The sequence below is a fragment of the Leptopilina boulardi genome, unplaced genomic scaffold, assembly GCF_019393585.1.
Source record: "Leptopilina boulardi isolate dan_hultmark-lab unplaced genomic scaffold, ZJU_Lbou_2.1 LbouV2_213, whole genome shotgun sequence".
In the NCBI taxonomy this organism is placed as follows: Eukaryota; Metazoa; Arthropoda; class Insecta; order Hymenoptera; family Figitidae; genus Leptopilina; species Leptopilina boulardi.
The window spans coordinates 2,042,766-2,055,207 of record NW_026137767.1 but is presented as its reverse complement, the minus strand read 5'-3'; the positions used below and the strand labels follow the sequence as shown (position 1 = coordinate 2,055,207).

Below are 12,442 nucleotides of genomic sequence, written 5' to 3'. Positions count from 1 at the left end.
ACAATTATTTTTTTAAATAATAGTGCAAAAAAATTTAAATATCAGTTTCGATAACTTTTTTCACGTACTTCTAATTAGTGAAATACATTTTGAAAAAAAAATTTTTTGGCGACAAACAACAAAAATCGAAAATAAATTTGACTTTTTTGTCGAAAGACAAGATTTTTTTAAACAAAAGCTTAAGTTTTTTTCTATAGGGGAATATAGGGTGGTTCAAATACTACACATTTAAATTCTACCCCAAGAAGTACGTAATATAACCTCAATATCAAGGTAATATTACATGTAAGATTTGTAATATAACGTTGTAATATTACAGTAATCTTACAGTGATCTTAAAATGTCCGCCTCAAGGTAATATTACCGGTAATGTTACTGTAATATTGCAGTAATATTAAGGTAATATTACAAGAGAATATTACAGTAATATTATGGGAACATTTCTTTACGAAAAAAATCTACCCATCCAGGGAATCGAACCCCGAAATTAATTATGTAAAATTCTAAATAGTTAAATTGCTCCCTGTTAAACTCTTCACAAAATTATTTTGTAATAAAAAACAAAATTTCTAAAACTCTACACAGTTAAACTGACTCATTGTTAAACTCTGCAAAATTTATTTTTTAAATTGTACACCATTCCATATCATAAACTCTTCAAAAATTTCGTTACAATTTGTCTATTATAAATTAACTTTGTTAAGAGTTTGACTGTGTTCAACTTAACAAATTTAATTTTTCATTGCAAAATAATTTTGAGTAGAGTTTTATGATGTGGAATTTAAGAGTGCTCAAATTTAACTGTGTTGAATTTAACATAATTTCTTTTTTATTATAAAATAAATTTACACTGCACAGAAAAAACCTAGTCTCATTTTTGTTGCAAATCAAAATGAGCCAATGCTAAACGACATAGACACTGGCGCCACCAACCTGGTTCATTTTTGTTGCACATCAAAATGAGCCGCCTACACGGCTCATTCTGAGTTCAGTTTTTTTCTGTGTGAGTTTAACATTGCACTATTTAAATGTGTGAAATTTAAAAAATAAATTGTGTAGAATTTAACAGTATGTAATTTAACTACAAATGAGGATAATTATGTGATACTATATATTCATTTTGAATAAGATTTTTATTTAAAGTTTTTAATTGGATTATTAAAAAAATCATTAAGCAGCTGATTACAATGAAACATAAATTTTCTGCTATGTTGTTAATGATTTGTCACTATTTTTATATTATGAAATTTATAAATATTTTATTCTATCAAATAAATATTTTTTTTTAGTAATTGTTTAATTATCAAATTGTGGTGGGAAACTTTGTTTACTTTAAGTTTCAGTTTCCAAGAAACTGAAATTATTTTTTCAAGGCCTAATAGTTTGTAAAGTGACAAATCGATGTTGTTAATATAGTTTCGTGTAATAATTGCTTAAAGTAGATAGACTGACACTATACACAAGCTATAACGTGCTAAAAGAAGTGTTATTATTCATATAACACATGTATGTAAAGTTTTTACTGTTCTACATATATCGTGCAATTTATATAAATCGCATCTCTTTCGCTTAGCTGTTTTTAAACACTTCTTTTGACTTTAGTCAATCGAAATTTAAATTAGAAAATATAAACCGATCAGACTTTCTGCCTTTTTTTGTGATTTTTTTACAGATGTAGTTTATTTAGAGGAAGCTTTTATTAAGCTTTTTTAACTTATGATTAATATAAGAAGTTGAGGCTTGTAAAAAGTACCATGAATTTTTTTGGGCACATTAAAAACACAGTAATTATTTCTTTATGACCAATAGATACCTTGTATTTGTTGTACTTTCATACAATATGCACCATTTTTAAATATCCTAAAACATTTGGATATACAACATTCCCAAGATTAATTTTATGCAGCAGGAAAAAATTTAAATAAGATTTAAATGCATGAAACTGACTGTCTCCATTTACCCCAAGATTTAGAAAATTTCCTAAAAGGACCCCGCACACGCTATAGGGGAAAAAAATTTTCGGTCAAATTTTTTTAAACTTTGCAGTTTTGTAGATTATCACCTCCTGAACAAAAAATAATAAGGTCAAAACCTCCAAGAATCAAGTCCTTCTGAGCTACACCATGTTGAAAGCTTAAAAAGTAACAAAAAAAACTAAGTTTTAGGCTCATAGCTTGGCTTTGGCTTAAGGCTTGAGTTTGTCTCGAGGCTCATGTTTGCCTCAAGGCTCAGGTTTGGCTCGAGGCTTGGCTTTGGCTCGAGGCTCACGTATGGCTCAAGGCTTAAGTTTGGCTCGAGGCTCACGTTAAGCTCAAGGCTTGAGTTTGGCTCGAGGCTCATGTATGGCTCAAGGCTTGAGTTTGGTTCGAGGCTTGGCTTTGGCTCGAGGCTCACGTTAAGCTCAAGGCTTGAGTTTGGCTCGAGGCTCATGTATGGCTTAAGGCTTAAGTTTGGCTCGAGGCTTGGCTTTGGCTCGAGGATCACGTTAGGCTCAAGGCTTGAGTTTGGCTCGAGGCTTGGCTTTGGCTCGTGGCTCACGTTAGGCTTAAGGCTTGAGTTTGGCTCGAGGCTTGGCTTTGGCTCGAAGCTCACGTTTGGCTCAAGGCTTGAGTTTGGCTCGAGGCTTGGCTTTGGCTCGAGGCTCACGTTAGGCTCAAGGGTTAAGTTTGGCTCGAGGCTCACGTTAGGCTCAAGGCTGAAGTTTGGCTCGAGCCTCGAGCCAAAGCCAAGCCTAGAGCCAAACTCAAGCCTTGATCTTAACGTGAGCCTCGAGCCAAAGCCAAGCCTCGAGCCAAACTCAAGCCTTGAGCCATACATGAGCCTCGAGCCAAACTCAAGCCTTGAGCTTAACGTGAGGCTCGAGCCAAACTTAAGCCTTGAGCCATACGTGAGCCTCGAGCCAAAGCCAAGCCTCGAGCCAAACCTGAGCCTTGAGGCAAACATGAGCCTCGAGACAAACTCAAGCCTTACGCCAAAGCCAAGCTATGAGCCTAAAACTTAGTTTTTTTGTCACTTTTTAAGCTTTCAACATGGTGTAGCTCAGAAGGACTTGATTCTTGAAGGTTTTGACCTGAATATTTTTTGTTCAGGAGGTGATAATCTACAAAACTGCAAAGTTTAAAAAAATTTGACGGAAAATTTTTTCCCCTATAGCGTGTGCGGGGTCCTTTGGGGTAAATACCCTGGCGGATTGTATAAACCGAGAAGTTGACTGAGCTCGGTTAAGTTTCGGTTCGTTCGGATTGGAAGCAATATATTACAAAAAATAATTGAAATATTGGTAAAATTGATATTGGGAAGTAAAAATTCACCATTTCTGAGTCAATTTATGCAATATTATTGGATAATTGAGGCTCCCAATTCAAGAACCGGTCATGCACACTGTTTTAGCCATAGCGGGCGACCGATTCTTGAATTTGAAGCCTCAATTAAACTCTTATTATTAAATAATTAATATATTTAAAGTGTAGTGTATTTGCCTGTAATGGTTTATTCTATTTTGTAATTGAAAAAGAAAGAAAATGCTAGAAAATCAAATTTTTTCCTATTGAATTAATATTAATTATTTTTGTTTTTTTATTTTCAGAATATTCAATTGCAATGTTTAGTGAAAAATAGTGTAGAGATTTAAATGTCCCGATTAAATAAATGTTTAGTGTTAAACTTTGTGAAACTTTCATGAAAATTTTATTTAAATGTTCAGGAAAGTTTCGCGCTAAACATTTATTCAAGTGGGACATTTAATTCTTTGCACAATTTTCACTAAACATTGCAATTAAATATTCCGAACATTTCATATAAATCTTTAGGAAATCTTTAGGAAAGTTTCGGTGCTGTGGGGGGATTTTTAGTATGTTTTTATGAAAATTAAAAAAAACAAATGAATGATAATTAACGAAAGTTATATTTGTAGAATAACTGCTTAAATTCTGTGAGCCGTACTAAGAAAATTAAAAAACGTAATTTAAAAATTAAAAGTACCACTTTCGCAGATAGAGGAAAAAATTTTTTAGTCATCAGAGATTGTAATGCAAAAAAGAAATAAAAAATCGAAAGTGTCTCTTTGAGAAAACTCACTTTTTAAGTTCAATTTTAACTTTTTTGTTGCTTCCGTTATAGGTACGTTATATTTGAGTACATATTTGAAAAATTTTAGAAAAAATGAACAAATTTCATATACAGTATAATTTTTAATTTATTAGTACAATAGATTAAAAAATGTTCCAAAAAACGGTAATTTTCAATAATTAGTACAGTAAAATGAATTTCATAAAACTCCCAGTCGAAAATCCTACGCTACGTTAAGCTGAACAAAAAGTTGTTTTGAAGTATTGAAATAACTATTAGAGAATTGTGAGACAGTAGATAACTAGCTATAGAAAACTTTCAGGAAGCCTGTTATGGCCGATTTTTCGCTTCCACGGAAAGCTTGAAAATAACAAATTTTGTACGTTTTAAACAAAGCATTCAAGTAGCTTTGAGAGAGTTATCAAAGAGTTGCAGGATTTTGCATATATAAAAAGAAAGCGTTCAGGTGGCGAAAATCAAATGAAGCGTCATGGATGTTTCAGGAAACAGCGGAAAAATGACAATGATCAAAAATTAAATTTAATCTTTCTTTCCATCTTTATTTATCTCGTAAAAATATTATGTATTAGATTATTATATTTAAATATTTTAATAAATAATTAAAATATTTTGTAAATTTTTAACTTTTAGTACATTGTTGTCAACCAAAATTTGTAAATAAAAATACGCTGTTAAATTCATTTTCATAAATTATGAAATTCTAAAAGAATAAAGAATATATTATTTATAAAAAATATTCATAAATATCAAGTATAAAAATAATAATCTTTTTTTTTAAATATTAAATATTTTGTCTTTTTTTTAAGAAATTGTATTCATTATTCAATATATAAGGTTTTTACCGTGTTCGTATTCCTAACCCCAAATTTTGCTCAAGTTATATATAATTTTTTTCGTATATAATTTAAGTGTTTAAAAATAAATGTTTTCTTTGAAAAATAATTTTTATATAATATATAAAGAATAATTATTAATTGTATAAAACGGATTTACAAATTACTATAGAATTTTTATGATTTTTCGATTTAGACGTGACGGTCTTGTGTATCGAAAAACAATAGATTGATATTGGCACGCCACGAGCAAATGGTCAAATTGAGCGTTTCAATCGAGATTTGACACCAATGTTATCTAAATTATGCGCTGATTCTGAAGAATGGACTCAAGTCCTTGAACAAGCTGAATATTCAATAAACAATACAGTTTGTCGCACTACCGGCGAAACACCGAGTCGATTGTTATTTGGCGTAGATCAAAAAGGGAAAATGAACGATAAAATTCGTGAAATGTTAGAATCAAAAACAGAAGATCAGCGGGATCTTTTAGGAATGCGACAAGCCGCACATGAAAAGATAATTAAGTCGCAAGAATGTAATGAACGTCTTTACAATGCGAGTCATAAAAAACCGAATGTCTATAGTGTGAATGACTATGTAATGATAAAAAATTATGATTCGACACCCGGTGTAAATAAAAAGTTTATACCGAAATTCAAGGGACCTTATGTGGTAAGCAAGGTACTTGATTACGACCGTTACATTGTAAAAGACATTGAAGGGTTTCAGTTAACACAAATCCCTTATACCGGAACCGTGGGACCGGACCAGATGAAACACTGGATTATAAAACTCTCAGCGTTATTCGAAATTGTAAATCCTATGGTCTTTTGAGTAGTTATAAATTTTAAAATTATCCTTAACTTTATACAACTCTTGGTCGGGGCGACCAATTTGTCAGATATGGCCGAGCTGTAGGGAACATATTTTATTATATTACACGAAAACACATATTTTTGCATTTTTTAGAAAGTTTCCCTACAACTCAACTTTGGGGTTTTTTCGGGGCAATAAAACATCTGTTTTCTTGCCCCTGGAAACATCTCGAAGGCGCGTCCACTCAGAGGACCTAGGACCCCTTTTTTCGGCTTGCCTCCGCAAGCAGGTAAATGTAATCCGGGGAAAGATCAGGATTCAGTCCTGACGACAACTTTGACGAATAAACACTATGTCTAACTTTAATTTATCTTGTTGTTATTTCGCTTTGCCCTCCTACAATCTAATTCTTTTTGTTAAATCACTATTAGTATTTATTAAAATAGAAACGATACTTTAAACTTGAAAAATAAACAAATATACTTCTAAAATAATCAGTTTTAAAAAAATGCTCCATGCTGGTGTTACTGTTAGGTTGCGTGAGTTACTGTTATTCAAACGGCCCAATTACTACAAATGACCCAATTACTAAGAGTGCTTTACTGCTATTTGATTTAAATACAATAGAAAGTTATTTAACTAAATAGAACCAGGTATTTATTAATATCTAATTTCACAGTTAGTTCTTTAGATAACGAAAAAAAGTCCAGAACCTGAAAAAGGTATTGGAGTTTGAGCTAAAAATATCATTCTAGAAATACAATAAAAAGATTTATTTTATTTTTTTATTTAAATAAAAATGATTACGTATATGCTTATCTGTTTATTGTTAATATTTTTGGTGTATAATTTAATTACAGTCTATTTACAAATGTAGAATATATATATATATATATATATGTTTAGTGTAGTAGATTTAATATAAAAGTATATGTATAATGTTGGTGTAGAAATTCGGGTCAAGATTAAACAGAATAATATATTCGTAAGGATAAAAATCTGCATAATCTGCGATAATGCTTAATTAAACAAGAAATTTATTTAACAGTCCAAAAGAACTGTTTCTACACATTGACGAAATGTGTGTTAAATATAAATATATACAATTACGTGTTAAAGTTAAAAAAACAATTATTTATGTACTTGTGCAATTTCGGAGACTTCTTTCGATTCTTGGTTTTTTGTAAAAACACTTTCCCGTCATCTGAAATGATTGCCACAATTTCGAAATTGGAACCACTGGGAATTTGATTTTCTTCTTCGAAAACTTGAGAAGTCTCATCATTCTGAATTTGATTTTCTTCTTCGAAAAATTGAGAGATCTCATCATTCTGAATGTGCGCCTGTAATAAAAATTGAATTAAATAATTTATTGATTATTACAGTCGAGAATTAATTTAATAAAATTGTGTTAAAAAGAACGTGAAGCTTACATCACAATTAATAAAATTGATTGTAGATACGTCAACTTCTGGATGAGTTAATCCATACCAGATTTCAAAGAGGCTTCGATCTTCTACCGTTCCCTTCCAAATAGGACCCTCATTTAAGTGAAATTGTAGTAACTTTTCGTCCTTCAATAAACTTTCAAATACTTTCGCGAATTTACATTCTGTTCTACGATAGCAGAATAATTTTGAAATGTTTCAGGTGCAATTTGACATTTTATTTTTATCAAATAGTTCCGAAAAGTCAATATTGTTGAAATTAAATAAGTACAAGCCACATTTTCTAAAACCGCTTTCCAAAAGCTTTTTGCAATCAATAGAATGAGGGGTTTGTTTTAAAATTGGAGCGAATTGATATTTTTGAATGCTGATGCTTGCAGAAATATCAGAAATGCTTTTGTTAATTTGCTGCCGATTCGATTTCAGTGTGTGAAAAAATGATACATCCAGTGGTTAAATGATCTGTGTTGCATTAGGATGTAATGCGATCAAGACGATTTCGTGTTCAGCACAAAATTTACTTAAATGAAGGGTTAAGTGAGACTTGTGTCCGTCAATGAACAAAAGGATGGGCCTTTTAAATTTTTTTTGAACTTAACCACGACTCAAAAATATTGACATTGTAGCCATAAAATGATTCCGATGTCATCCATCAGCTGTCTCTACACCCGAATGCAAAGTTTGGAGGTGCCATTTCTGCGCAATTATTAGGCAATTATTTTCCGGCGAAGAGTATAAAAGTTCCCCCGCAGCATTTCCAGTCACCAACACCGATATGTTTTCTTTTTCATTGTTCCCAACAATGTTGTAAACATTTTTACATCCTTTTGGTGCTAAAACTGATGGCGGCTTGGGGTTGAGCGGAACTCCTGTAAATTATAATATTAAAATTAATACCTGAAATTTATGCAATTACTACTTTCAATTTATTTATTATTTTATCGTTTATTTTTTATTTTATTCGTTCAAACAAAATTATAATGTTACAAATTTTAATATATAAATTAAATACTTTATAGAAATATTATATTTTTTGTGAATAAAAAACCTTTTAAAGAAAATAGAATTTTAAATAAAAATTTGAGGTTATATTATTAAACACTACAATTTTAATATGATTACATCAATAACATTTTTAATATATAGTATATTCGTTAATTGTATTACCTGTTTCATCGACATTAAATACTCGTTCCGGTTCGATGTCAGATAAATTGTGAGAATTAAAATATTCCGTCAATTCGGAAAACCAATTTCGTGAACTTCTTTCGTTACTTTTGCTCGATTCAAGGACACATTTTCAGAAATTCTGCAACTGATTTCTGGATGGCGTTTTAAAAAGGATTCGTACCAACTCCTTCCTGGTTTGTTATTTACAAAAGGATTTGGTTTTTTCAAATTTCGACAAATCTCTTGGACACTTTCGAGAAGATGTGGTTTTCTAACCGGGAATCCACTCCTGCAACAGTGGAAAATCCATTCGACAATTTTCGTTTTCTCTTCCGGGCTCAACACTGTTGCAGGGCCAGGCTTTTTATCGGCATATTTGTTACATATTTTTGCTCTAATAGTCGAGTCGGGAATGGAATATTTTCTCGAAATACAAGCAACCGATTTTCCCGACCTAACCTACTCTATGGCTAAGTTTATATCACTTTGAGAGTACTGCATTCTTACAGTTTTTGGTCTTTTTTTCGAATGTTTCGAAGGCGAACTTCTTTTCCTTGGATTTTTTCGAACACATTTTTTTCTTTGTTTACCCATTGCACAAAACTAATGTAGTAAATCGAAACAGAATGAATAGTACATGTGGGTAGAACACAGCTGTCAGTTAAGTTTGCAAGGTTGTGTTACACATGTTTCGGAAATCCCAGTAATTTGGCGAAAGAGAAAAATCGTGTACCTAATACTAAGATGGTAAAAAACTTTAGAATATAATAGTTTTTTATGTTTTTTCATAAATATTTGGAAAATTTACATATTTTTTTACTGAAAAATACTATTTAAAAAAATATTTCATCTCCACAGCAAATAATATAATAGGTTTTCGAAAACATGTTCATGACCTGATTTTAAATTTCAGCAGTAAAACTAGCAGATTTCGTAAGATCTGATTTTCAAATAAATATAAAAATATTTTTACACTGTTGATTTTGCAAAAATTAAATAAGTCATATAATAAATTAAATTTACACATTCATTTAAATAAGTGCATTTCATTAAAATATTGTAAATCACTCTTTTTATGAAAAATCTTAGTAATTGGGGCATTCACAGTAAAACCCACATTTACCCTTTTTTTTAATATAAACTTTATTTTTATCAATGTAACGTGCAAAAATATATATAACAATAGATAATTCTGTAGGTGTCTTATCTTAATATAAAATAAAAGAAACAAAAACCTACATACCTTTACGCTCTACAAATTTAGCGTCGGTCATTAAAAAAGTTGAGTACCTGATAAGGTAATTTGTGTTTGAGTTTTTATGGCAAGTGATGTCTTTTCGTGTCATTGATATTTTTAGTTAGTACACTTGATGATAAGTGATGTTCGTAAAATTTTTCTGCTAAAGGTAATGCGTAGTCTCTAAACATTTCATTGTTGGTTTTATCATGCAGTTTAGTGATTTTTGTATATCTGTCGGCATTTAATATTAATCTTAGTTGTTTGTTTTGAAAAACTTGTAAAGGTTTATTTGCATTTAAATTTATTTTCCATTTCAGATAGTATTTTTCAAGTAAAGTTAAGTGAATTTGAATTTGTATAGCAGCAACTATAGCATTAAAAGAGTGGCAATACACTGCTGTGTCGTCTGCAAAAAGGGATATTTTAGTTTTTGGGAATTTTGGAAGGTCGTTTAATTAAAGAGATTAAGTCCTAGGACCGATCCTTGTGGGACACCAGCTCTTACTTTTCGTTTTTTAGAAGTGTAACCATCTACTGTGACAACTAAGTGTCTGTTTTAAAGATAAGAATGAATATATTTAATTAATATAATGGGATTTTTGTATTGTATCATTTTGTATAATATAGCGTCCATCCAGACTGGATCGAACTCTTTTTCTATATATCTAATAACACCATGACGGTTGTTTTATCTAAATTAAAATTAGTACTAATATCATTAACTATTCTCACTATTTGTTGTACAGTGCTGTGGTTTTCTCTAAAACCAAATTGTTCATCGATTATAATTTTTCTTTACTTTCGTAATCTTTTATTCTTTTAAGTACAATTTTTTCTGTCAGTTTACTAAAATTATTGAGCAGACTGATAGGTCTATAACTACTTGGTTCTGTTTTACATTTGCCTGATTTGTATATTGGTACAATATTGCCTGTTTTCCAATGACTAGGAAAATGTGGAAGTTTAATTGTGGCGTTAATTATATACATAAGTTGAACAATAGCTTTTTTTGTGAGATTTTTAATAACGACATTCTAAATACCATCCATCCCAGGAGCTTTTTTAGAGGATAATTTTAATATTTCATTTCTTATCTCAGTCGGATTTGTATACAATCTAGTGAAATCTTCAGTGTCATCTGTATTATTAATTGTACTTGAAACTTCTTTAATTATATTATTTTGCTCAATTGTTAGGTTTGTAAGATCAATGTTATGTACATTTTCATAATGGATTGAAAGCATGTTTGCCTTTTCAAGAGGGGTCAATGCTTCCTGTCCATTAGTAATTAGTGTTAGGATAGGAAGATATTCTTTTTTGAGTATTTTTGTCATGCGCCAAAGAGAGTTATCGTTTGGGTTGAGTTTTGATAATTTATTTTGCCAATTTTCATTTTTTAATTTGATAATACTATTTCTGATAAAATGAGTTTGTTTGTTGAGTATATATTTAATAGTGGGGTCTTTGCTTCTTTGCCATACTTTTCTAAGTCTTCTCCTGTGATGGATCATGTTCAAAATGTCAGTAGGCAAAATATCTTTCACTTCTTTTTCAGTCTTTTTAGGAATAAACTTATTAATACAATTTTGTATAATAGTTGTGTATTTTTGTATTGTTTTTTCTAAATCGTGTTTGGTATAAGTGTTTGGGGTAGTTATAATATTTTTGTTCAAATAGTTACGAAATTGTGTCCAGTCAGTCTTATCGTATTCAAGTATTATTTTTTTGTTTATCAATTTTTCTTGATAACCTAATGAGAATATTATTCCCACACAGCACATTATATTTCCTAAACATTTCATAAATATTTCTTTGAAAGATTTGAAATATTTCAATGCAAGGTTCATGAAATATTGAGTAAAACAGGAAAATGTCCGCCTATAAGAAATATTGCCGTGCAATTTTGCTGAAATATTACACTTTAATACTGCTGCAATATTACACATGAAGACTCTGCAATATTCAGGAAACATTTCAAAAAAAGTTAGAAACTTTTTTAAAATATGAAATCAATCGTTATTTTCTAACATGTTCAACACCTTAGGATCCTGGAAAATTAAAAACTACTGCGCAGCTGTACAGGCCATAGAAACTGAGATCGACCAGTGCGCATCATTTAAATGGAATTTTTCTATAATATTTTAATGAAATATTTCAGCAACATTACACAGCAATATTTCTTATAGGCGGACATTTACCTAATTTCAGCAATATTTCAAGGACTACGCATTGGAATATTTCAAAATTTCAATGAAATATTTCAGAAATATTTAGGAAATTTCATGTGCTGTGTGGGTTGGTACATGATCTGAGCTAAGTTCTTGTAAGACTGAGAGATCTGATATATGTTGTACATTTTTATTAAGTCCTATGTCAATTGTCGTTGGTGTGTATCCACTCGGTGGATAGTTTGTTGGTTCATTTGGGAAAATAAGTGTGCAATTGTTATTCTGTACGTAGTTAAAAATTACATTACCTCTCTTATTTACTGTGTTACAATTCCAGAGAAAATGCCTAGCATTTAAATCGCCATATAGTAATACTTTATCACTTACATTTAATAATTTTTCTATATTTTTGGTAGAAAATTCATTTGTTGGTTTATTATATACAGCTATAATATGAACTCCACTAACAAGTTTAATACAAATATATTCTATACTTATTTTGTTACATATTTTAATTTCCTTGAAGGAATGTTATTTTTAATCAAGATGGCGACTCCCCCAGCTCTATTTTCTCTTTCTTTTCTTATACATGTATAATTTTTAAATTCTAATTTATCCTTACTTATAGTTTTAGTTTCATTTATCATAAAAATATCTATTTTAAAGCGATGAAAG

The 12,442-nt window shown here is 30.4% G+C and overlaps 1 protein-coding gene across 3 annotated transcripts in view; it reads left to right on the top strand.

Annotated features, from left to right (window-relative positions):
• LOC127279009 (uncharacterized) overlaps nucleotides 1-12,442 on the top strand; it is a 140,718-nt gene that overhangs the window by 20,979 nt on the left and 107,297 nt on the right. The gene's annotated exons all lie outside the window — the stretch shown is intronic.